The following is a 27,653-nucleotide window of genomic DNA, read 5'->3' on the forward strand; positions in this document are numbered from 1 at the left end:
TCTCAAAGCAAATAGGAGCAGAAGTAGGCCATTTGGCCCCCTGAGCTTGTTCTGTCATTCAATGTGGCTAATCAGTTTGTTTTGAAATCCACAATCCCATCCACCTCCCGTAACCTTTGATAAGGAAATCAAACAAGAATCTATCTGCCTCTGCTTTCAAGATATTCAATGACACCGCCTCCACCATCTTCTGAGGCAGAGAGTTCCAAAGTCACATAGCCCTCTGAGAAATAATTCTCCCCATCTCTGTCCTGAAGGGGCAACCCCCTAATTTTAAAACAGTGCCCCCTAGTTCTGGATTCACCCACAAGAGGAGACATCCTTCCCACGTCCACCTTGTCAAAATCATTCAGGATCTTATATATTTCAATCAACTCACCCCTCACTCTTCTAAACTCCAGTGGAAACAAACCCAGCTTGTCCAACTTACCTCAAATGAGTGGGTTGTCTGAGGAATCAATCCAGGAAACCTCCTCTGAACCACCTCCAAAGCATTTCCTTAATTAAGGAGACTAAAATTACATGGCCTGTTCCTGTGCTGTAAATTTCTTTGTTCTTTGGGGTTTTAGTTCAGACGGGCAGCATGCGGGGGGGTGCGGGTGTGGAGGGCCTGTTCCTGTGCTGTAATTTTCTTTGCTCTACGTGCAATAATCCTCTCACCAAAGAAGATTTACAGGATCAAGAGAAACCAGAGTGTAGGAAACACAGCAGCCAATATATGCAAAGCAAGATCCCACAAACAGCAATGTGATAATGAGCAGATGATTTGAGTCATAGAGTTTTATAGCTCAGCAAGAAGCCATTCAGCCCATCGTGGCTGAATGCCAATGCACCTAACCAGCATGTCATTCGGACAGTGGGAGGAAACCAGAGCACCCGGAGGAAATCCACGCAGACACGAGAAGAATATGCAGATTTTGCACATAGTGTCCCAAGCAGGGAATGGAACCCAGGTCCCTGGTGTTGTGAGGTAGCAGTGCTAACCACTGTGCCATCATGCCACCCCTTTGGTAATGCACTGGAGTGTCAGTCTTGGGTGCAGACCAGGTTAAAGTCCAACAGGTTTGTTTGGAATGACTCACCTGATGAAAGAGCAGTGCTTCTAAAGCTCGTCATTCCAAACAAACCTATTGGACTTTAACCTGGCGTTGTGAGACTTCTTACTGTGCCCGCCCCAGTCCAACGCTGGCACTACCATGTCATTAGGTGAAAACCAGGCGGTATATGAATGCAGGTCTGACTTGCTGTTAGGAATGCCTCGCTGGTTGCCCCCAATACGCCTGCAGTGCCTCACTGGCAGAAAAGAGGGCGCTGCTGGGGGAGTGGGCGCGCGTGCGCTGGTTGGCTGGCGCGATGCGGGTTCCCGGCCGTGGGCGCGGCGGCGGCAGCGAGCGGGGTGGCGGGAGCGCGCGTGCGGGGTTTCCCGGGCGGGCGGCCGGCGCAGGGGCGGTGGTTGGGCCGCGCCCATCCGGGTGAGTGTGTCTCCATCTAATGGCCGCGGGCTGGCGCGCTCGGAGCGGCTGAGGGAGCGAGAGAGAGAGAGAGACCGTGAGGAGAAAAACAACACTCCGCCCCAACATCGACACTGAGCCGACACAGAGAGAAAGAGGAAAAAGAAAATAACCCGACAACCAGAAGAAAAATCCAGAATTGTTGAAGGAAGAAGTCGGGAGCGGTCGGGCCTGAGCCGGGGGGAGGGGGGAAGAAGCAGAAAGCGCCTCCGGAGCCCGGGCTGAGGTGGATGCTGCTGACCGGGACCGAGGAGCTGTAGGTGAGGCTGGGCGGGCTGGGTCAGGCCGGGGAGGAGGGGGACACAGGGAGCCTCATGGCCGGGGAGGAGGGGGTGGGCGGTGAGGGAAGATCTCCCCACCGCCCTGCTTCCCTCCCGCCTTTCCCTCGGTGAATGTGAAATGGCGGGGAGCCGAGTGCGGCTGGAATTGTGTGAATTGGCGTCGGTGGGGGAGGAGGGAGCCCCCTCTGCCTCTCCCCCTCCTAATGAATGAGTTCCTCAATCTGGGCCCGGACTCCAAACATGGCGATGGCAGCTTCTCCCTCTCCCTCATCCCAATAATGAGCTCGGGGTAAAGGGGCATCCCACAGTTTCTGCCTCAAATATTTCGACGGCTTTGACTTCCCCACTCCTTTTCCTGTCCCTCAAATGGCCGAATGTGCGTTTTCCAGTCTCCTCTTACTGCCGGGGGAGGTGGGGGGGGCAATGCTTTTCTCTTGGAGGGATTGTGCTGGGGGCTCCTCCTCGTTTCTTGCAGGGCTGGGTTTTTCAGGCATTGCTGGAGATTGGCTTTAATACAATTAATGCTGCGTCGGATTTTTGACTTTTGCCAATTAAGTCATCTCTTTCTTCCCCGTTCCCTCCCGTTATCGGTAAGAAAACGCATAATCACCAACCATAGAGCCATGTTAAGTCTATTTGGTATTTTTTTTGTTTGCAGTAATCTTTCTCCATCTGTATTCTTTAATGAAAGAGGGACTCGCCCTGCTCTATCTTTCCCCTTCCCTATCATTCCCCGTTCCTTGTTTTAATCTTAATTATTCGATTTTGCCTATAATGGGATGCAGAGGATTTAAAATTAGACTTTAAAAAAAATTAAGTGCTACAAGATAATTAAATATGTATATCCAGGAGATTTACCCCTCGACACCAAATTGATGATTAACAGGAAATTGAGTAGGTGGGGTCCTACTGTTTTTTGAATTAATCCCTTCTGCCATAGAAATTGTATTTTTCATTTATTAGCAGCGTTTCTATATGATGCATGTTAAGGAAGCTACAGTATTTTACATTGATATTAAAGATCACAATGTATAGTTCAAGTCCAAGTAATGAAGGGAAGCTGTACTACTGGACAGTTATTCTTCACAAAGCCCATCTAATACGTGCACTTTTTGTCATCCTTTTGTCAGTCTGTGCCAAGATGGTGATTAGAAGAAAGCCTTGAAAGATTCTCTAATTTTGGACACTATATTCCAGTGAATGTATGTTATATGACATAATTGATAAGTATTTATCTACCATTTGGAAGAGAAAAATTCTAGCATCAAAGCTGGCTGTTCTTCATTCATCATTCTCCACTCTTGATTAAAAAGGGTAGATAAGTGATCTTGGGTATCTGCCTGTGTATTACCACATATACAAGGTAAATGCGGTCAGAGGCAGGACCAAGGTGATTTATTTCCCACTCATCTTGTTTGGTGTGATAGAATGGGTGACATTGCTAACTCATCCTGAGCTACATGTGCAAACACATTCAATTTTTTTTGGTACTGCAGATAATTTAATGTTCATATTGGAGTACTAATTATTTTAACTTCAAAGGATGGCATAGTATTGACTGAACCTTTATAAATGGGGCAAAGTTCCTGACGTTTAAATTTAATTCTATGGGGAAGTTCCTTAAGCAAACATCTTGGTCTAAAGTTTAATAGTAAATCTAGTCATACAGCTGATTGTCTCAATATGCACGCAAGATTTAATAAATCACCTGTCAGAAATCTACAGTTAACATCTCCAAGAAAATCCTCATGTTCTCTTCAGTAAGTAAATCGGCACCACTTGTATCGCTCAGATGATTGGAAAGTTTGGGTAAGCTCGGGGTAACTTAGTAATTGGAATTTCTAGTACATGCAACAACGGTAATCAAGTTTTGAACCAAAACTTAGTACAAACTGCTTTTATTACAGTGCAGATTTGCCAAAAATGGAATGGAAACTATTCATCCTGCCTCTTGGCCAAGAGTTTATGCAATATAGTGATAGTTTTCTGGAAGTTCATATTTTTATAAATATTTAAATCAAGTTTTGGATATTTAAATCCTGCATTGATGTACTGCGATATTTTACTTCCTGCTGCTGTTTGTTATATATTGTTGAAGTATCCTCCTAAGACTGTCCATTTTTGCAAATATGTTATTTCTACGCTTGTTTTTATTACACAAGGCATTTGGTTTAAATACTATATACACCTATTGCATTCTGCAAAATCTAGCTTTGTATAATGTTGTAACATATTCAAATCAAGTACATTTCCCCTCTTGTGCACATTGTGGTTCCCTTTAACAGCTTTCTAATGCCTCGTCAAATTAACAATTTATCGTGTAAGCTTAAAATAGTGAATACCGGGTTATTCAGCTACATGTGGCATCATAGCCAGATATGATTCATCCTGGCCCCACTTAAGAGTGGTGGGCATTGATGTAATTTTCTCCATGCTGCAGTAGGTTACTTATTTTCACTAATTAATGGATAACTTGGAAGTTTTGCCCAGGAATATGAAGTGATTGGGGTTCTCATGGTTCCAAGGAGTTTTCAACTATTTAATGAGCTGCTTAAGGGATTTACGGGTAGATAGGTTTTTGGTAGACAAGGGAATTAAGGGTTACGGGGAGAAAGCGGGAAAATGGAACTGATCCACTTCAGATCAGCCATGATCTTATTGAATGGCGGGGCAGGCTCGAAGGGCTAGATGGCCTACTCCTGCTCCTACTTGTTCTTATTTGGGGAGTGAGACCAAATGACCACCTACACTCTACTGTTCTGATCCTGAGCACCGAGAATATGTTGCAACATCAAACCTGCATTTGACTTTTTTCCTTTTCATATGGTTTTTTTTTTGCTTACACATGTTGATCATTTTTCCCCATTAACACACGTTTTTAATAATGCTGTGTACAATTCCCACTTCATACCTAGGGGACCAGCATGGTGGCCTATTTTTGAGGCTTTTCCCAGAGCTGCTGATTAAACAATCACCAAGAAGTATCCTGGAGCCCTTTCAGATTATGTATTATACGATCAATCTCTCTTTTGGGTTATACTTTCCCTGTGACATATGGGTCATTAACAGCAGTAGGCATTTTGGCCCCATGAGCTGTTTCACCATTCAGCTCCAATTACTTACCTTTGATTCAGGTTCCTCAACATGCCTTCCTAATGACTGTTAATCTACATTTCAACTGACCCAGCAACTACCAGTTTTTTGGGGAGAATTTCAAACTTCCACTTCTCAATTTTGACCCAGCAATCCCAGTTATCATTCTGGTGAATTTACATTTGTATTCCTGTAAAGCCAATGCAGTATTAGCTTTTGAAGTACTTTACCTAAAAATGAGCACAGTGCCTCCAGTTGTGGCCTAATCAAGACCTCTTATTTCTTCTGAGTTACAGCCCCCTTGAGCTAAATGCCAACATTCCATTTAATCTGTGTTTGTATCTGTGGTGAGTTGTGTAAATTGTTTTTAAATTTGAGTTCTAAGTTTATTTATTAGTGTCATAAGTAGGCTTACATTAACGGTGCAATGAAGTTACTGTGAAAATCCCGTAGTGGCCACGCTAGGTGCCTGTTCGGGGACACGGAGAATTTTTAGCATGGCTGATGCACTTAAGTACATTAATATCTCAATCTCATTCCTCCTCCATCAAATTTCTAGTCTCTTCATTAAGAATAAACTGATAGTGGAGTTCTGCTATCTTTGCACAATGATTTGACACACCAGTAAATTTTAAATTCTGACATCCTTATTACTTGCAATACAACTAACTGGTGTGAGGAAGTGTTCAAGATGTTTGCGGCAATTTCCCCATTGAAGATGTGCATTATACATAATTCCCTGTAAACATCACCAATCTATTGAAGGAAAGTAGTATGGAACAAATGATCATCATTACAGTTGTCATCTGTTCATCTACTTTCACGTTTAAATCCAAAGAATCATACAAGCTGCAGTGCCTCTCATGTAAGAAATTTCCATACTCGCTTGGAAAATATTTCAATTCTAGCATTCTTGTGACCAAGATTTTTTGGAACTATTTCTAATTAACTGTATTGTTCCTTTAATTTTATGTGGACTGCTCATGCATCTCAATTTTTTGTAATTGTGCAAAGCACAAATAGTGAAGTAGATAGGCTGTTGGAATGGGAAGACATGATGAATGGATAGACATGACAGATGAGAATACTATGAAGTGATACATTTTACTAGAAGAATGAGGGGGGGGAAATGACGGCGTAAAAGCACAGAGGTGATATTTGTGTGCAAATTTTTGATTCTGTTTTGCCACCTTTCAAAGCAGTTAAAGCATATTGATCCTGGGCTTTAGGAATAGATGCTTATTGTGTAAATGTCAGGAAGTTCAGCTAAAATTTCATAAAATACTAGTTTGACTCCAGCTGAAGTATTGATTCTGAACACTGCACTTTAGGAAGATCCTGAAAGATTTAGGTTTGGCATTGACTTTAATGTTTTGCACATGGACAGGAGAAGCTGGGGTTTTAAAGCTGAGAAGGTTGAGAGGAAGTTTGATTATTTAAAATCATGAAAAATTTAGGTTGAGTACGTAATGAAAAATCATCTTCACTGGCTGAAGGATGAATAAAAAAGAAAAAAATCTGTATAAGCTTAGAGTAAAATTAGTCTCAATACAATAGAGGAATTTCCAGAGTGCACATGGGATGGTTTTCTGGAGCAGTATGTTGAGGAATCAACAAGGGAGCAAACTCTATTCGACTTGGTGTTGTGTAATGAGAATGTATTAGTTAGCAATCCAGTTGAGAGAACCCTTGGGGCTTAGTGACATAATGTGATGAAATTTTTTGTCAAGGTGGATAATAATGTAGTTGATTCTGAGACCAGGGTCCTGAATCTCAATAAAAATAACTGACGGTATGAAGCATGGATTGGCCATGATGGACCGGGGAACATTACCTATCCACTGCCTTTCCTTTTCAGTAATGGCAGGCATTTAAAGAACGAACAAGTGAACTCCAGAAGTTTTGTTCCTGTTTGGCACAAGAATAGTAGGTAATTGTGGCCGAACCATGGCTTGCAAGGGAAATTAGAGGTAGTATCAGATTTGAGGAGGAAGCAAACAAATTGGCAAGAAAAAGCAATAGGCCTGAGGATTGGGAGCAGTTTAAAATTCAAGGGATTGATTGAGGGAAAAAGAGTATGAAAGTAAGCTAGCAGGAAACATTAGAAACCTTGACAGTTTTTTTGATATGTAAAGAGAAAAGGACTGACAAAAACAAATGCATGCCCCTTACAGTCTGAAACGGGAGAGTCCATAATGGGGAAATGGCTGAGGAATTAAAGTTGTATTTTTTTTATGCCTTCCTTTGTGGAGACTGAAGCAGTGTGCCAGAAGTGCTGAGAGAAACATGTTTTAGTGAGGAGCTGAAGGAAATTATCATTAGTAGTGAAATGGTTTTGGGGAAATAAGGACTGAAGGTGGAATGATCTCCAGATACTGATAATTTTCATCCCAGAGTACTTAAGGAAATGGCCTTAGAAATAGTAGATCATTGGTCGCTATTTTCCAAAGTTCTTTGGATTCTGGAATAGTTGCTATGGATTGGAGGGTAACTGATATAAGCTCAAAAAGAGAGGTAGAGAGAAAACAGGGAACTATAGACCAGTGAGCTTAACGTCAATACAGGGGAAGGTACTTGAGTTCATTATCAAGGATTTCATAACTTGGCATGTGGAAGGCAGTGGTACAACCAGACAAAGTGAGCATGGATTTACAAAAAGGAGATCGTGCTCTATGAATCCATTGGAATTTTTTGAGGGTGTAGCTAGTAGAGTTGATTGAGGAGAACCAGTGGATGTGGTTTATTAAGGCTTTTGACAAGGTCTTACATAATATGATTAAGTGCCTGCAATCCAATGTGCTTTAAATGTCTTGAGATGGATAGAAAGCAAAGAGTTAGCATAAATGGTCTTTTTCTGATTGGCAGTCAGTAACTTGTGGGATTTCACAGGGATCTGTGCAAGGACCCCAACTGTTCGTGTTAATGACTTGGAAGAGGAAACTGAATGTATTTGTTTATGCTACAAAGTTGGGTGTGAAGGTGAGCTGTGAGGAGGATGCAGAGATACTTCAGTGTGATTTGGACAGACTGATGTGTGGACATCTGCATGACATGCAATATAATGTGGATAAATGTGAAGTTATCCACTTTGGTAGCAATAATAGGAAGACGTTTTTACTTGAATAGGTGTAAATTGAGAGAGGTGGATACTGAATGTGAGCTTTGAGTCCTTGTGCATCAGCCGCTGAAAGTAAGCACGCAGGTGTGGCAGGCTCTTTGAAAGAGCTGAATTTTGATGCGCTTAATTGCCTATGCGCTGTACTTGTTATGTGGTTCTAATCAATAAAGCAGTAACCTTGTAAATTGTTAGGGCATGTTTCTCAGGGGTGAATTAGAGGGACTTGAGCTTCACGTTGGGCTGCTTAGGGTGGAAGTGTCTGATAGAGTTACTGAAGTTGTGTGTCCTTGTAATTGTTATTGGGCATTGGTAACTTTGAAGTCCCACAGTATTGTATTATATTGGATTAGTATTCAGAGTTTTATAGATTAGTAGTCCAGAGAATCAAAATGTAAACCGCACCGTGGCACTGAGAAATTTGAAATCAGGTTAAAATATGTATAATCTGGGAGGAAAAAAAAGGCTTAAAACTGATCATGAATCTGTTGCCTTATCTGATCTAGTCTTTTTGTAGCTCCAGTCACACATCATGGTTGGCTCTTCACTGTTTGGTGAAGTGGAAAACTATTCTAATATCAAGTCTGAGCAATGGATAATAATTGGCAGCTTTGCCAGTGGTACCCACATCCTGAAAATGAATCTTAAGTCCATTTATTTTGGGGCAAAAAATAAACCACTGGATTCTGTACAATGTTTGCTTATAGGCTCTAGTTTTTTTTAACTTGAGTAAGTTTAGAATAACTTACTTTTAAGAATTGAATGTTGAAAATTGTATCCCCTTGACACATGGTTAAAGCCAAATATATTTGTAATGACACTCTGCCAAATAGAATTTTTTTCCACTGATAGACAACTGACTCTCTCTAATAATGTATTGGGGTTATTTTTTGATGGTCATACAGGCCTGGTGGATCTTGGGTTCAAACCAAGTTCTATATTAAATTAGCCGTATGAATGCTGTAACTGCCTTTTACGACCCTGGTCAGGGAGAAGAGAAAACGATTACAATTACTGCTTCTGATCAAAATCCATTAAACTCTCCAAGAAACATTGTGCAGATGTCATGTGAAGACAGGATTGGACTCTTCCTTGATGTAAATGTCACCTAAATTAGGAGTAAGAAAATATTTGAGCATGCACATGCTTTCTGGACTACTACACCCAAAATTTATACCCTTTATTTGGATTTACTGAGCAGCAGTGTACTTTGTAGTTTTTCTACGTTTCCATAGCCTAGTAATCTCTTAAGGTAGGGGGCCTATATTGTGCTGTAGTTTTTGTTTCTATCTGAGCTGAATTATATTTGAAGGTTCAGTGTACACTGTATCCCAGGATAGGTATTTGAAGTTCTTTCTGGTCTTTATTTTTTGACAAGAATATTTCTTCCCCTTATTAAATAGACAAAGCTTATTTCTGTCTCATGATGAAAATTTGAAATGAGGTGTGTTCTTGTGGGGTGTATATCTGATGAGGATCAAGATTTTGCATATATACTGTAGGGAATTCAATTAAAACTGTTCAGTGGTAGAAATTTTTAAAGCTTCTGGATTACGTTGTGTCCTTCTGTTTAATTTATGTAAATTCCTTTCCCAGTCTGTCTTTGCTTTTAAAAAGCTCCGTTAAAATAAATCTGGGCTGTACTTTCAGTTGTGAAGCAGCAGCACAAAGCCACTTTGGCTTCCAGTATACTGATGGGTTGTTAGTACTGTATACCATATGTTGCCTACTAAATATTTAGTAAAATATGGACCTAATTCTGTGTTAGGCAAACTCTAGCTTTTAATCCTGATTACGTGAAATCACTTGCAGAGAGTGATTTTAAACTGATCCTGTTTTCAAAATCACCATTACAGTTAATCATGTTGACATGTGGGGCTGGATTCTACTTTCTAAGTCTTCGTTTCCTTTGAAAGTGTATTAGTTTTAAGCTGATTATTATGGAATAATTTGTCAAATGTACAGATGTCCTTGTTTATCTTTGGGCCTTTTGTGCCAGGGGAGATATTTTTTCCGCCAGAATCAGGGAGGTGGTTAGCTCAGCTTGTTAGTGCATTGCTTCCATTGGGACCAGGCAAGCTATTGTCAGTGCTTCTCCCCACAGGCAGGAAATGGATGGCTGTTCCAGGCAAACTGTCTGTGTGTGCTATTATTTAGAGCTATTTAAAACCATTTATGTGGTGGAGCACTAATGCATTGATGGGATTTTATTGTACAGTTGCTCAATTCATATACAAAGAGAAAGGTGCAAATTATGAATACAGATGTCAGGTATTAAGACAGTTATTGCTTTAAAATATACAAGGGATAGTAAGTTCAGGTGTCTCATTTGTTGTAGTATAGAATGACAGTTAAATATTAATGTCTGGTTCACATTTTTTGCAAATTTTTAAATTTGCATTGACAGATTTGAATATGAATCATGCTGTATCTTTAAAAAATCTGGTTTGTCAGAATAAAATTTGGTTGAATGAAATGACTAATAAGTAAGATTAAATGACCGAGAGGCTAGAAGAAGAGGGAAATGGAGAAAATTCTTCTTTTGGCCAATAATGAAGCAGTGATAGAGGTTGCTGTCCTCTTTAATGCAGTGCACAACTGTGAACTCCAGAGCTGATTTTGGTTTCTTTCCCTGTTGTCTAATTGTTTGGAAGCACTAAAGTGAGTGTGATAATGCCTTTGGCAGCAATGCATGAGACGCATCGACCACAAGATAAATAGCTCTCTTTTTTGTTCTACCTGACTCTGCACAAGAATAAATCTGATTTCTGGAATAACCATTTCAAAGCGAATAGTGAAATATCTTGGGAAATAATCTTTTGATGGGGGGGAACCATTTTTAGTGGAATTGTTTACAATATTTCAGTTATTTTGCTAAATATTTATGCACCATTCATAGAATTGTGTGATTATATAGTTTCTGGTGTCCACATGCTCCGTTTAGCCAGCTCCTGCTGGTTAACTAGAACAAAGATTTCTTGACATTCTGGAGCCAATTATAATACCCCTAAGGTATTTTTATTTTTGAGATGTGGACAGTGTTGTGATGGAAAATATTTATTGCCCATCTGTATTTGCCCTGAGAGCATTTTGTCAACAACATAAGGGAATGGAGTCACATGTAGGCCAGAGGAGGGAGAGGTGGCAGTTTCCTTTCCCAGAATGACAGTTGAATAGTCTGACAGCTTTCACAGTGGTAGCTGCCATGTTCAGATTTATTTAATTCAATTTCACTATTTACCACTGAGATTTGAACCTCTGGATTGCTAGTCCTAGAACAATAATCAGTTGGCTGCCATTTTAAAATCCTGTGATTTGAGTTTTAATGATTATCTTGCTTATCACAGGGTTAATACTGATCAAGGAATGTTTGAGTGCTGAGAGTTAATGATGCCTGATTTTACTGCTTTTGAATCAAGAAAAACAGAAATATGATTATGTGCTAACATTTTAAATCAATTTTTAAGGTCTAAACTGACTCTAAAGTGAATTGGACTGTGACTCCAAGTCTCTCAGTTCACTACAGTAGGTCAGGTGCTGACTAAATTTGTGCTGCATTTAGACTAAACTGCATTATTGGTGCAGAACAAAACAGATTTGCACCAAGGCTGCAATTGTAAGTGCCTTAAAATGGCCCTAACTGATATTGAAATTTTGAATGTTGGGAAGAGGTTGGAGTAGTCTGATCTTGCAGGTATAGTTTTCAACTTTGAGTGGGATCCTCTTTAAATATTTTTATACTGCCAGAAGTGGGCTATAGATATCAACACAATTGGCAATCTTCTGTTCTGATTTCTGAAAGACTGTCAGCTTCTTAAAGTAAAGCCGAAATGCTCTTGCCAAAAATGTTATGGTATTAAAATATGCTTTATTAAAAACAGCTGACAGTGTAAGGTGTTGGGGGTCGGGGGGGGAATCCCAGTGAGTGAGGGAGGTTTGCAAGGCACGTTATCAGGATAGATTTTGGGGGAGCTTTAGCTTTGTCTTTTTTCTGACCTGATCTGGAAACCTTTGAAACTACATGTGGAAAATGTAAATCTTCCATTCCCCAGTTCTGACATCTTTCAAATTAATTTGTTCAAATTTTCTCCAGAGTCTAAATTTAAAATCCTAGTTATAGTTATTTTTAATTCTGGTTGGCCTTTCTCATTCTATCCCCCATAAATCTGAGATGATCCAAAAGTTTGTCCGTGCCCTTATTTGCACCAGCGCCTCCATGCTTGCTGACCTACATTTGCACCTGGTCAAGCAACTTCTTGATTTTGAAATTCTCATCTTTACCAAATCCCTCCATTTTCTTCCCTCCTCATCTCTATATTCCCCAGTTTCATAATCCTCACAGATACCTGTGTGGAGGGTGTAGAAAGCCTGCAGAGGGATCTGGATAGGATGAGCAAGTGGGCGAGGACCTGGCAGATGAAGTACAGTGTTAGCAAGTGTGAGGTTATCCACTATGGCAGAAATAATAGTAGGAGGGATTACTATTTAAAGGGCGAAAAGCTGCAGCATGCTACGGCGCAGAGGGTCCTGGGGGTCCTTGTGCATGAGTCGCAAAAACCCAGTCTGCAGGTGCGGCAGGCGATCAAAAGGTGAATGGGATACTGGCCTTTATAGCAAGGGGGATAGAATATAAAAGCAGGGAGGTCTTGCTGCAATTGTGCAGGGCACTGGTGAGGCTGCAGCTGGAGTACTGTGTGCAGTTTTGGTCGCCGCACTTGCACAAAGATATATTGGCCTTGGAGGGAATGCAGAGGACGTTCACTAGGCTGATACCAGAGATGGGGTTAGACTATGAAGACAGATTAAATAGACTGGGTCTGTACTCGGAGTTTAGAAGGATGAGGGGAGATCTTATAGAGACATATAAGATAATGAAAGGGATGGATAGGGTAGAGGTAGAGAGATTCTTCCCGCTCAGAAAGGACAGCAGGACTGGAGGACACAGCTTCAAGATGGGGGGGTGCAGTTTAGAATGGAGTTGAGGAGGAACTTCTTCACTCAAAGGGTGGTGAATCTCTGGAATTCTCTGCCTGTTGAAGTGGTGGAGGCTACCTCGCTTAAATATATTTAAGTCACGGGTAGATAGGTTTTTGACAGACAAGGGAATTAAGGGTTATGGGGAGAAAGCGGGAAAGTGGAACTGAGCCACTTCAGATCAGCCATGATCTTATTGAATGGCGGGGCAGGCTCGAAGGGCTAGATGGCCTACTCCTCCTATTTCTTATGTTCTTACCTGTACCCATCTAATTCTGACCTCTTGAGCATTTGTAATTTTCATCAATCCACCATTTGTGGCCATGTTGACATCTGTCCGAGCCCAAAGCTTGAGTACAAAAACAGCCTGGGAAACAGGCCCTTCGGCCCAACGAGCCCGCGCAGCCATTTTAATATTACCAGTCCCCCCCCTCCACCCGTGACCCCTACCTATTGTTTTTATGGCAATCCACGTTGAGGGAAACTAATTTAGGGACAATTTATTACTTCCAGTCAGCCTAATAGCACATCTTTGGGGTGTGGGAGGAAACCGGAGCACCTGAAGAAAACCCACGCAAGCATGGGGAGGATGCGCGAACTCCCACAGACACTGGCCCAAATCCATGTGTCCACACAGCAAACAGTGATAGTCACTGAGCTGTCGTGTTGCCCAGCATCTGGTCCAGTTTAAGCACACTGACGACATGAAGCACTAGGCCAATCTCGAACATTCAAGAGCAGCCCAAGTACGACCCGTCGCGTGTATGCCCCTCGTCGGACAACAAGGCGGACCGACATAAAACCTGTGAATTAAAAGAGAAAAAAGCTATTATCATCCTGTATCCTTTTACATTACCAGGGTCGTCCCACTGCTAATGAACTTTATTTAAAATAATCTCCTTTATCCTCCCATCTCCAACCCATTCATGTGCCTGTCTAAGTTACTCTTAAACAACTCCAGCGTGCCTGCCTCCACCACCTTACTTGGCAGAGCATTCCATACCCCCACTACCCTCTGTGTGAAAAATCTCCCTCTAATATCTGTGTTATACCTCTTCCCCTGTCACCTTAAGCCCGTGGCCCCTCGTACTGTGTCTCTAACATAGGAAATAGCTTACCTCTGTTTATCTATACCCTTCATAATCTTATACCTCTATTAGATCCCCCCTCAGTCGCTGTCTTTCAAGGGAAAACAGCCCCAATTTGCTCAATCTTTCCTCATAACCCAGTCCTTCCATACCAGGCGTCATCCTGGTAAACCTCCTCTGCAGTCTCTCCAGAGTCTCCACGTCCTTCCGGTAGTAAGGCGACCAGAACTGGATGCAGTACTCTAAATGCAGCCTAACCAACATTCTATACAATTGCAACATTAGACTCCAGCTCTTATATTCTATACCCCTTCCTATAAAGGCTAACATACTATAGGCTTTCTTCACAACCTTCTCCACTTGTACTGCCACTTTCAAAGACTTGTGCACTTGCACCCCCAGGTCTCGCTGCGATTCTGTACTCCTTATGGGCTTACCCTTTATCATATAACTCCCCCCTACATTATTCCAGCCAAAATGCATCACCTCACATTTATCTGGATTAAACTCCATTTGCCATATATCTGCCCAATATACCAGCCTAAGAATATCCCGTTGTATTGCCAGACACTGTTCCTCACTGCCCACCAATCTAGCCATCTTGGTGTCATCAGCAAATTTGCTGATCGCACCACTTACTCCCTCTTCCAAATCATTTATATACACCACAAAGAGAAGAGGTCCCAGTACTGAGCCCTGCGGCACACCACTAGTGACAGACCTCCCGCTAGAAAAGGACCCCTCCACTACTACTCTGTCTCCTCTTAGCAAGCCAGTTCTCCACCCATCTAGATATCTGGCCTCGTGTCCCATGAGCCTTAATCTTTCCTACCAACCTACCATGAGGGACTTTGTCAAACGCCTTACTAAAATCCATATAGACGACATCAACGGCTCGTCCTTCGTCGACCGTTTTTGTCACCTCCTCAAAAAATTCTACCAGATTCGTAAAGCAAGACTTCCCCTCTACAAAGCCATGCTGTGTATCCTTAATCAGATTGCAACGCTCTAAGTGCTCATACATCCTATCCCTAAGAATCCTCTCCATCAACTTGCCTATCACTGAAGTCAAACTCACCGGCCTATAGTTACCTGGGTTATCCCTCCTACCCTTTTTTAAACAACGGTACCATGTTCGCTATCCTCCAGTCCTCTGGGACCTCACCTGTGTCCAAAGAAGTGGCCCAGCAATTTCATCTCTCGCCTCCCTAAGCAGCCTAGGGAGTATTCTCTTCCCAAGCATCTCCATCTCACTTCCTTTCAGACAATCATTTAAATTGACCTCGATTAAGCTTTTGGTCATCTCTGATGTGATTTAGTATCTTGATTTTGATTTTAAATGCTCTTCTGGAATGCCCAAGATGTTTTACTGCTCCGTAAAAATACAAAACGGTGTTGTGGCAAATTTGACCAATTGATATCAACCTCACTTTACTTGGGGTCCGTTTTGAGACCCTCGAACGTGTTCAAAAAACTCTGCATGCCACCATCAATTTTTTCTCAATTTTTGGGATGGCACTGTGGTTAGCACTGCTGCGCCTCAACTCCAGGGGTCTGGGCCCAGTTCCTGGATGGGGTCACTCTCTGGAGTTGGCACATTCTCCCCATATCTGCATTGGTTTCCTCCACATTCCAAAGATGTGCAGGTTAGGTGCATTGGCCATACTAAATTGCCCCTTAGCGTCCCGGGATGCATAGGTTAGAAGGATTAGCAGATAAATAAGTTGGGTCACGGGGATGCGGTCTGGGTGGGATTGTGTTGGTGGAAACTCAATGGGTCGAATTACCGCCTCCTGCAGTGTAGAGTTTCTATGATAAGTTTTGATCCAAAAAGTCAACTGTCGTTATGTTGAAGGTGCCATTCGGTAGTGGTGATGTAGTATCGTCCCTTGCGGGTGGTCTTATAACTTGCCAAATGGATATGTTGGTTTTTTTTCAGAAATCACTTTCCTGAAGGTACTGTCATCTAACTGGGTCGTTTAATTTGTCTCAGATTCCCAAGATGCAGAACTATTGCAGAAAGTATTCTGTTCTTCAGTGGTAACTCATGCTAGCATAAACAACTAAAAACGTATTTGAAAGCAGTTACGAGATATCTTGTTTCTCCTTTTTTCTGCTGAAGGTTGGACTTTCCTAAGTTTAGCTTCAAGTGGCTGGAACCAGTTTTTGCATGTGGACCTAACCAGTGGATATTGCTGAGCTATTTTTCCATTGTTACATCGCATCAAAAGCTGATTTCCACCTGATCCAATACTTATATGCACTTTCCAGTAGGAATCCTCAGATAGCAATATGCATCCTAGCTATTTTTCCAGATGACCTTGAGTGGCAATGTAACGAATCCTGAAAGCTAAAGTAGCGCAAACTGAGGGTCGAATGTTTGTGAATTAAATTAGTAGTTTGTATCTTGATTAAAAATCAGGTTATACGTTTTTAAGTGTGTGTAGGTAATTTATTTCATTTTAAGTAATTGGCAGGCCACATGAAAACATCCAAATCAGTTGATCAGGATGTTTGTCCTGTACGTTTACTTGCAATACCTGTTGAGTTTGTAGCTTTTCAGTGTAATTGAGAATGTAACTCATAAGCTAGATAAAGGGGACCCAGTAGATGTAGTATACCTGGATTTCCAAAAGGCTTGCGCATAGGGTGCCAATGGCAAGAGAAATGCACATGAAGTTGGAGGTAAGATATTAACGTATAGAAAATTGGCTAACAGATAGGAAGCCAAGAGTGGCAGTAAATGGGACTTTCCAAGTTGGCAGGTAGTGAATAGTTGGGTCAATGGGTGCTATTCGGATTGGCGGATGGTGACTAGTGGAGTGCCCCAGGGGTCGGTGCTGGGGCCTCAGCTATTTACCATTTATATAGATGATCTGGAAGAGGGAACCGAGTGTAGGGTGTCGAAATTTGCTGATGACACCAAGATTGGTGGAACGGCAAATTGTGCGGAGGGTGTGGAGAGTCTACAGAAGGATCTAGATAGGCTGGGCGAATGGGCCAGGAAATGGCAAATGGAATTTAACGTTGGCAAGTGCGAGGTGGTCCACTTTGGTAGGAATAATGGTAGGAAGGATTATTACTTACGTGGAGAAAAACTGCAGCAGGCGGCGGTGCGGAGGGACCTCGGGGTCCTTGTGCATGAGTCGCAAAAACCCAGCTTGCACGTGTAGCAGGTGGTCAGGAAGGCGAATGGGATGCTGGCCTTCATAGCGAGGGGGATTGAATATAAAAGTAGGGAGGTCTTGCTGCGGCTGTATAGGACATTGGTGAGGCCGCAGCTGGAGTACTGTGTGCAGTTTTGGGCGCCGTACCTACGCAAGGATATTTTGGCCTTGGAGGGAGTGCAGAGGAGGTTTACTAGGCTGATGCCAGAGTTGAGGGGGTTGAGCTATGAGGAGAGGCTGAATAAATTAGGCTTGTACTCGTTAGAGTTTAGAAGAATGAGGGGAGATCTCATTGAGACGTATAAGATGATGAATGGGATGGATAGGATAGAGGTGGAGAGACTCTTCCAGCTCAGAAAGGATAGTAGGACTAGAGGGCACAGCCTCAAGATAAAGGGGGGGTGGTTTAGAACGGAGTTGAGGAGGAACTTCTTCACTTAAAGGGTGGTGAATCTCTGGAATTCTCTGCCCGTTGAAGTGGTGGAGGCTGCCTCGCTAAATATTTTTAAGACGCGGGTTGATGGGTTTTTGATAAGAGAGGGGATTAAGGGTTATGGGGAGAGGGCAGGAATGTGGAACTGAGCCACGACAGATCAGCCATGATCTTATTGAATGGCGGGGCAGGCTCGAAGGGCTAGATGGCCTACTCCTGCTCCTATTTCTTATGTTCTTATGCATCGCAAGGATCAGTGCCAGTGTCTCAGTTATTTACTCTCTGCCTCTTCATCTAGATCATTAATTGTAATGTATATAAGTTCGCTGACGAAACAAAACGAGATGGAAAGATAGGGTGTGGGAGATGTAGGCTGCAAAGAGATATAGATAGGTTAAGTGAGCAGGAAACAAAATGGTAGCTGGATTATAATATGAATGATAGGCTCTTTGGTTGAAAGAATAGAAGATTTGATTTTTTTTAGAAAAGGTGAGAAACCTGTAAGTGTTAATGTTTAAGGAAGCTCGGGTGTGCTCATACAAGGAATTCAAAAAGTTAACACACAGGTGCAACAAGCAATGAACAAGACAAATGGAATTTTGACCATTATTGCAAGGGGATTGATTGCAGGAATAAATAAGGCTGGCCAGGGTTTGGTGAGACTACATCTGGAGTACTGTGTACAGTTTTGGTCTCCACATTTGTAAGAAAAAGTTTACTGGTATTGAAGTCATACTGTGAAGATTCACTAAATTGGTCCCTGGGGTGAAGAGATTTGTCCTATGATAGCTCCAATTTGCTCAGCTTATTTTTGCAGTTTAGGAAAATTAAACAATCTCATTGAAACTTACCAGCAGAAATCCCCTTCAGAATCTTGTAAGGGAATCTAAAACAGGACGCAGACTCAGAATAAGGGGCCAATCATTGACGATTGAGATGAGGGGAAATTACTTCACTTAGTGTTGTGAATCATTGGAATTTTCGGCCCTAGAGTGTTGTGGATGCTCCGTTGAACATATTTGACTGACGTAGATTTTTGGTGTCTTGGAATAAGCAGGGAGGTGGTGTTGAAGACCAAGATCAGCTGTGATCATATTGAGGGGCGGAGTAAGCATGAGGGGCCATATAAAGGTCTCCTGTTCTTTCTAACACAGTAATGTCTTGCCTTATCTTATCCTGAAGTGTTAATATTTATTTAGATGTGAAGAAACCATAACTCTACATATGGGTATATCTCTGATTTTAAAAACAAACAAAATGGACTCTTCAGTTGGAAAAATCCCCTTTAAATCTAAAATAGGAGCTGTTGACACTAATTGCATTCTCCAAATTCAGATTTCTTCAAACTCTTTTTAAAAAAAAACTCCTGACAAGTGCCAACTTCCTTGCTTCCACCTTGATCCATCTTCTAACTTTGCTTGATTTGAATACAGTGTTTTGTTTTATAGTGTACAAGGCCACCTGCGATTTATAAAACATATAGTGGCACGTTGGTTAGCATTGCTGCCTCATAGCAGCAGGGACCTGGATTCAATTCCCATCTCAGGTGACTGTCCATTCTCATCCTGGCTATGTGGGTTTCCTCCGGGTGTTCCGGTTTCCTTCCACAATCCAAAGATGTGCAGGTTAGATGGATTGGTCATACGAAATTTGCCCCTTTGTGTCCCTGTGTGGGGTTATGGGGTGGGGGAAAAGGCTGGAAGGATTGCTGTATTGGAGAGTTGAAGAAATGGGCCTTCACTGTAGGGATTCCATGCAGGATGCTTTTTTTTTATTGGGAATTGTTAACGACAGCATTCAGTTCTGATTGCTGAAGACTGGCACCACTTAACTGCCAGTATTTACTGTGCTAAATTCCTATCCTTGTAGCAGATGTTTAGACCCAGATTTCCAATTAGATGCATTGGCATTGCAAACCAAGCAATAGTCATTTAGCTAACTTGAATTTAAATTAACGTCCCCAGTATTAATGGAATTCTGAGACTGTAGTAAAACTGATTTTTGGCTTGCATTCTAGTTTCCTGAAAGATAGGGAAATGTTGTATTTGGTATTTATTATTTCCACTTGCCCCCAATTCCTGGGAGATTCCACTGGTTGCACTGCCCCACCAACCACACACCCACACACACACACACACACACACACACACACACACACCCCCCCCCCCCCCCCCGATACATCGCTAAGCTAACTGTTTTCACAACGCTTAAACCTAGATATGCAATGTATGTAAATTTTATTTTTAAGCACATCTTGAACAAGTGGCAAGGGGGATTGCAGGATAGATAATGCAGTCTGATCATTTTTAAATGAAGTGTTTGGAATACAGGGGCAGGAATGTGCATCATTTTAACAGACTATATTTTTCTCTTAGCATTCTGCAGAGCAGCCATTTTGTGTTTTTAAAAGGATGTGGAAAACTCAGCATTATGAATCAACAATTGTATTTTAAAAAGTCTGCAATTTAACATGTTAAAATATCCACTTGTTCTTACTTGATCTGTCTTGAGTGAAAATGAACCGATCTTAGCTGCAGTGCACACTGGTTGAGAAGGTAAGGTGTGGTCTTTTAAGGCCGAAAACCCTGAAGATGATTTCAGTTGTCTGTGCTGCGTCTCAGGCAATTTGCAACTTGAGGTTTGAACCAAATTCCTAATTGTAGTTCAGTAAATTTACAAAACTGTTCTTCAACTGTATTTTAGAACCATAAATTTACCTTGGTGCAGAAGGATGTTTGTATTTAGTTTTGAGATTGTGTACTTGTTTGTTGAAAATGCAGTTGGTATTCTCGGTTTAATTCGTGTAAGAGTTATAACTTGAGGAACCAATGTTATAACCCTCTGAGGACTTCAGAAGCATCCTGCAGTGTTATCATTACTGCATTAGCATTCAAGTTCATGCAGAAAATATAGATGAAAGATTTTTGTTTTTCAATTATAAACACTGCTGATGTATGGGTTATACATAGCTTTTAAGGAAGCATTTTTGTGCTAAGCTGTTTTGAAGTTATTTAGTGTGAATTCATGTCTTGCATCTGAGTAGATGTGATGGGTGTGGCTTCCTCAACTACAGAAGAAAAACAGCGCTCTGCTTTTTAAAATGTGTTTACTGGAACAGAAGTGCATTTAGATCCCACTGCATATGATGTCTGATCAAATCTCATCTTTGGAAAAATATTCATGTAGCTCTTGAGTTATTATATAAATTTTACATTGAAAATGGTGGAAACTGCTAAACTAGTTCAGAATGTGTTAGTATCCGAGGACTTGGTTTTTTCTAAGTGCACTTTATGTAGGTTTAAAACTCATCTCTAGATCATGATAGACATATTCACATCCTGTTCCTTTTAAATTGAATGAATATTAACTCAGGTAACATGTTGCATGATAGTGTACAAATAATTAAGTCTTCTGTCTACTTGCATAACTTTCCAGATGATTAAATTAATTTGGCATGGGTCCAGATAATGAACTTGTAGCTACACAAATACTTGAATGTACCAGTACCCGATCAATACAGCTAATCAGTTGGAAATAATAGCTTTACCTTACAGCCAAACCCTGATGCAGAAAATTTAAATTGTCACCCTCAGCCATTCATTTTATTGAACATTGTAAAAGTTCTTAAAGATATGAATCTTTTTTAATCAATTCATAATGATGAGTGAGCACAGTATAGTACACTAAATGTGGTTTCAAATTCATCCAGATGTATGCTAGTTGTATTCAAATTTGTACCAAAATTTTAAGTGAAAGCTCTGCATGGGAACTAAGTTGGATTTCCCAATGTTGTTACATATGAACATTGAAGTTTCTGTCATGACTTAACCAGACCACTCATTTGAGGTGAAGTAACTTTAAACTAATGCCCAGAATAACGCATGTTTGGCACTCTGTTCAATGTGCAAATTGTCCCATCACCTTGTAGTGAGGATCAGTAAAATGAATTTGTTGAGCAATTTGTTTCATTTTGTGGCACCTCATCCTCAATCATCCATGAGTTTTGCAAAGCTGCAGCATTTGAGCATTAGTTGCTAATAAAACTCACCAGAACACACTGGTTGCTACTTAAATTATAGAGATCTGTGTTCATCCAATGTGACTCAACCACTCCAGCCCAGAAAGGGAACAGTTCAGACTGCAGAGTCTCATTTCTACAGATCTGTTAGATTAAAAGTTCTTTTTCTCTTTTTCCATTAATTCATTCCTCTTGATCTGGGCTTTCTCTTTCTGACTTTAATTCAGCCATTTTCACTTTGTTATTTCTCTGTTTTTCAATCCTTAAAGCTCAAGTCCCAGATGCTGTGGTGTTCTTGATGTGCTGTTATCAGTTTATGCTTCCAACAGTTTGCAGCTCAAATAATGACGAAATTTAAAGGATGAGGGGAAAACGAGGAACTCCACAAGTTGCCCCACTTCAGAGGAATCTGCATTTATTTTTAAACATTATTTTCATCTAGGCTGGTTGGTAAACTCTGTAATAAAGACGCTTGATTTCTCACTGAAGACAGGATCGGAAAATAGTGCGAGGAACATCTTGTTATGAAGTGGTTTGGCCAAACCCCACCCCCCTTGCAATACTATAATGAACAGGCCAAGCATAAGCTAATCATTGTGAGGAGGCCAATGTGGAATAAAGGGATTGGAGTATTAACACGATCAAGGTATTTGAGGATTGTGCCTGACTAGGAATAATCCTGATGGTGGAGTAAACTGGACTTTGAGAACGTTTTGTATGTATGAATCAACATAAAGTAAGCCTGGGTATTCTTATATTACTTAATTAGTTGAGTTATGAAGTTCTTCAACCCTTCCATCCCAATCTCCTGATTTTAAAATGTGCTAGTTATTATTTTAATGTGGATTCTGATGAAGTTCATGCATGGTTGTTTAGCCTAGAGGTTCTTCCAGTGAAGAAAATTGAATAATTGGGGTTCTCTAACGGAACATAATCTCATATACACTATTTGCTAAGAGTTTATTTGCAGCAGCCTATTCCTTGAGTGTTGTATTCCTCAAGGTGAAGTACACTGTGCTCAGCTATAATTCTTCCGATTCCCTTTCTTATCAAATTAATGAAGGCAAGCATTGTATAAATGGATAACTTATTCGTCAAAATGTAGTCAGCGTTTTGCACAAATTAACTCATTAAAGGCAATCCATTTTATGACTTTTCTATCTTGATCTAGTTCTGTTCACTCAAAATGCCCAGTTTAAGTGAAAGCTTTTTTATATGTGACTGTGCATTAAACAAAATGTGTATTCCAGGCTTTTGCAATTTTGGTGTAGACTTTTTTCCCTGTGAGGAGACTGAAATGAAGTAAACTTGGATAATCTGAATTTAGAGTATGTATGAGGCAACCCTGAGAACAGTTTACAACTAAATTGATGATTTAATCCAGGGTGGAAACTTTTGGATTATTGTTCAGTGGAGTGGGGAAACAGCAAAAGAATGTACTCCGCGTGATAACTTGTGACTTTGCTGTTTTCCGTTCTCCAAAAGTGACAGGTTTACTTTAACTACAAAGCTCATCAAATCTCTTAAGTGAAATGAATGAGGAGCTACATTCCAAAAGTAGAAAGTTTTTATTACTACTGAAGCTTTTTACCTTTTAAGTACAAAAAATCAAACCTTGTAGTTTGCTTTGGTTTCATTACATATTAAATATATTGTAATTGAAGCGAAAACGTAGTAATTTTGAACATTTCAGCTTTGCTTCATATCGATTTCTTGATGATTGTAACTTTGGCTAAAAGTAGTCCTATCAGGTCAGTTTTCTTGAAAGCCCCAAATGTTGAGTGCATTCCAACAGGACCCAGAGTTCTCAAGAGTCTTTGCTGAAGTGGTCACTAATAAAAATGTTAGACTATTTGACCATGGTTCAAAGTCTTGCGTTTTACTGGTTTTAAAAATGGTACAAAAACATTTTCCAGAATAGTGGCCGCAGTTAACCTATGCCTAAGTCACACGTGAACTTTTTCCACCTATGATTTAGTGTTTTTGGAGACAATTGAGGCTTTATTTACTTGCTTTGCACTTTTGACTTCAAGATATGCTGGTATCTCCAGAATTGAACCTGTCAGTGTCAATACTGCTAGAAAGTAGCTGTTGTGAGGAAGAAATGACAAAGTTTGGGGGGAGGGGGTGGATTTTTAACCCAGCTATTCAGTGCTTTAGTGGTTTGTCAGTAATACAACAGATCAGTGGTATTGTGAATGAGCATCTTATTGAGTAATCTTTTATAAAAAGGTGCAGGAAAGTTACCAACCAGCTTCTCGGATAACTTACGTTGGTCATGGCATCAGTGCTTTGAAAATGTTTTGTTGTATAATTATTGGTGGGCTACTGTGTTTGCATATTCAAATAACCCAGCCTCTACAATTCTATGGCATATCCAGCTGAATTGTATGGCATGAAAATGTAAATTTTGCAGCATGTTCAAGCAAAATTCAATAAGTAAAGGCATGTTCAAGATATCCTGACCTTGAGCAAAAATGCTGAAACTGCATTGGTCTGTTAGAAATTTGAATGAAGACGTGATTTTTCCACAAGTCGAGTGCACCTTTTCCCTCTAACATTTCTCCTCCATAATGCACATATAGATCTGTCTCTTGGTCCCACTTCTACCTTTCACACGGAGACATTACATTGTATTAAAAAAAATCTATTGTCCACAAGGTTATCTTTGTATCCAGTGTTTCCATTCTTGGTCCTCTTCTATCATTTACATAAAATCTTACATTGTCACCTTACCCATAAGCAAGGATTTAGTTTTCACATGCATGATGGCATCCAACCCTACCTCTTCATTGACTCATTGGTCAGAAAAGTAAAAAGGCAACTTACTATCTAAGTGGAAAGAAACTTCAGAATGCTTTGGTGCAAAGGGATTTGGGTACCTCATGCATGAATCGCAGAAAACTATCCAGGTACAGCAGGTAATGAAGGCAAATGGAATTTAGGTATTTATTACTAAAGCAATTGAGTATAAAAGTAGGGAAATGTTGCTTCAACTGTACGAAACATTAGTGAGTTTGCATTGGCATTTTGTGCATAGTTTTGGTTCCCCTACTTGAAGAAGGGAATTCAGAAGAGTTCACTAGATTGATTCCAGAAATGAAGTTTATCTTAAGAGAGATTGAGCAATTTAGAGTTTCCTTTGACCACAAGTTTATCTTTGTATCTAGGATTTAGAAGAATGGGGGAGATCTAATTGAGGTATTGTAAGAGGCTAAAGAGGATAGATGTAGAGAGGATGTTTCCTCTTGTGGGGCAACCTAGAACGAGAGGCCCTAGTTTTAGGATGAGTAGCAGGTTTGAAATGAGGCGAAACGATTTCTCTCAAAGGGTGGTGAATCTGTGGGAATTCACTATTCCAGTGTATGGTGGACCCTAGGACATTGAGTAAATTTGAGAAGATAGACAGATTTTTAATTAGTACTGGGTTGAAGGGTTATAGAAAACGGGCAGGAAAGTGGCATCGAGGCTGAGATCAGCCATGGTGGCATTGAATGACAGAGCAGGCTTGAGGCACTGATTTGCCGCCTACTCATGTTAAAGCAGAAAGACGCTTTTTGCTACTGTGTCTGTGAAAACACTTGAAAAAGCTTTTAGTTAGTCACATTCCCTTTTCTGCAAAGCCCTGCGAAACCTACACTTATCATGTCTCTGAATGCCTATCTGACTCGGTTGAGTCAAACCTTCCTGATTCGTCGCTTTAATTCAAATACTTGTAAATCTCTGGCTTCAACAATACTCTCGGCTACTTGACAATTCTGTGAACCCATGGAAGCAATCTGAACAACCCAGTGAACTGTTTCACCAAGTAGCCCATGTCAGAAAATATATTAAAATGACCAAAATGGACAGAAACTGTTGCTGAGCCACTTTTCTGCATCGATTCAAAGTTGGAAAGGTTGTGTTTGGGACTCCACCTTGCGCTGCAAACTCCCCAGAAAATAATTATGGTGTCATTGCATTCCAGTAATTACACTGTCATTGCGTTCTGTTACTGGAACGTTCACCATACCTCACTGATCTACTGGGTCACGTGGCCATTGCCATACCAATGTGTGTTGACATTTCATATCTCAGCATGGTGTAATAGATGGAATCTAAGTCTATGTTGTGTTTGCCAATGCTATTGATGAAAGTCATATTTAGTTTGGCTGTTAACATTCTTGCTGTGCTTTGGCACCAGGTTCATTCATTCTTTGGTCATATAGAGTAATATCAGTCTTATTTGAATTGCAATGTGATTCCAGGTCTCATGTAAGAAGCCCTTTTACAGCTGATAAATGTAGAATTTGGCTAGATTTGGAAAGCTCAGGGTTAAAATTTTAACCAGTGATGCATTTTTGCAGATGGCAACTCTGTGCAGATGTTGAGCGAACAGCAACATTCACAGTGTGTTGCCTTAAAAAGGCCCTTTGTTTTTACAGGATGACACCATGAATTCTTGAACACTGAAAAGCCTGTTCCAGCAACAAAAGGAATTACAATTACATGGACATTGTATGCTCTTACTGAAACTCAGGGATCTTTGACACAAAAATTACAATAATTTTCTTAGTTTGGAAGGTAATTTGCCAAGTTTAGAAATAAAAGATACAGAACAGCCTGTGGATGGGGGAAAAAGGGCTACAAAGGCAGCTGAATCATAACTTCCATTGTTATTCAAATTTATCCTCCTTGAGTTGGTAACAGTTTTGTTATGGTTACCACAGAAGTAAAAAATTTTACATCACAAAATAGTAGAGAAGCCCTCAGTCCAACTATGCCATCGTTCTGGCTGATTAAAGCAAGCATGGTCCAAAGATGTCAGCGTGGAGGGAAAGTCAGGTGATGGCAGCTTTCAAAAAATCTTTGTTGGGGATAGCTGGATTTAAGACACTACATATATTCCTAAATCATCTCTATATGCCCAGGCAATAAGAGTAATTGTCATTATTATATCTGTTCAAAAAGAGTTTAGTATGTTCTTTGAATTCTAGCATTATTTCAGGAAAATCATTAGTCAGTGACCTGGTGGGTTAAAGACTTCATTGAAGAAAGGAAACCCATGGCCCTATGCAAATTTTAAAGCACAAGGAGTATCTATTTCATTAAGGTGTCTCATGCTCTGCATCAGATACCCATTCAATTTGACTCTGAAAATTTAATGGTCAGTTTGATGCAATGAATTCCTAAGTTTCATAAACTTTCAGTAAATTCTGTTTTTGATTGTTTTGTCTATAAGGTGGAACTTCCATTAGATCACTGTTTAATTATAAAATGGGAACAGCAAGTCACAAGTCCCAAAAGAGCATTATTTAGTGTTGCAGCAAATAAATGTATTAAACCGTTACTGCTTCACTATAGTAAATAGTCAAATAACAGGGATGGACTGCTGCGAATGTGGTCAGATTCCTCAGGTGTATTGTGGCAGTTCTGGTTACTAATTCTCTTGTCTTTGACAAGGTATAGGTACCCAATACTTCTTGAAGTCTGGACTTCAAGCTAACAGGAAACTTGATGAATTAAGACTTTGCTTCATGAACCTTTGTTCCAAACAAATGTTGGGTTTCAAGATTATGAAAGAAAGAGGTGCTTTTGATTGTATGCTTCAGTCCTGCTTCTTGGAGTTAATATTTTGATTGGATCAACATGTAACTGAATTGAATGTGTAACTGAACTGAATTGAATGCTCAAAAATCTTCAATGAGGTTTCTCACTTTATCCTTGCCCTAGAAATCTTGACCCCAATAAATGCCATACCCTTGGAACTAGTTCAGTCTCTTCCATGCCAGTGACTTGGATTGAGCCAGGATGTTTTCAACACCAGCGTTCTTTTTGATCTTGTTTTCAACTCTCATGTTTGCTACCTCAGCCCATTTGACACTTGCAGACTTTTCACCTCCGTGGTCTGCTGCCTAGCCTCTCGTCTTTCATCCTTAAAAATTCTGCTGCCAACTTTCACTCATCTGTCGCACCTCTACTTGCTGTACTGCC

General features: G+C 40.7%; 1 protein-coding gene across 2 annotated transcripts in view; it reads left to right on the top strand.

The window, feature by feature from the left end:
* Nucleotides 1–1,505: 1,505 nt before the first annotated feature.
* Nucleotides 1,506–27,653, top strand: part of LOC145360050 (guanine nucleotide-binding protein G(I)/G(S)/G(T) subunit beta-1) — an 82,782-nt gene continuing 56,634 nt past the window's right edge. The window contains exon 1 of one of the 2 annotated variants that reach the window (XM_080214958.1): nucleotides 1,506–1,771. The gene's annotated coding sequence lies outside the window, so the exon portion shown is untranslated. Of the gene's footprint in view, nucleotides 1,772–22,311; nucleotides 22,417–27,653 lie in introns of those variants that run through there. The other variant, XM_080214959.1, reaches the window with a different exon arrangement.

This window comes from Carcharhinus amblyrhynchos, chromosome 30 (genome assembly GCF_965287045.1).
Source record: "Carcharhinus amblyrhynchos chromosome 30, sCarAmb.v2.hapA, whole genome shotgun sequence".
Classification (NCBI taxonomy): Eukaryota; Metazoa; Chordata; class Chondrichthyes; order Carcharhiniformes; family Carcharhinidae; genus Carcharhinus; species Carcharhinus amblyrhynchos.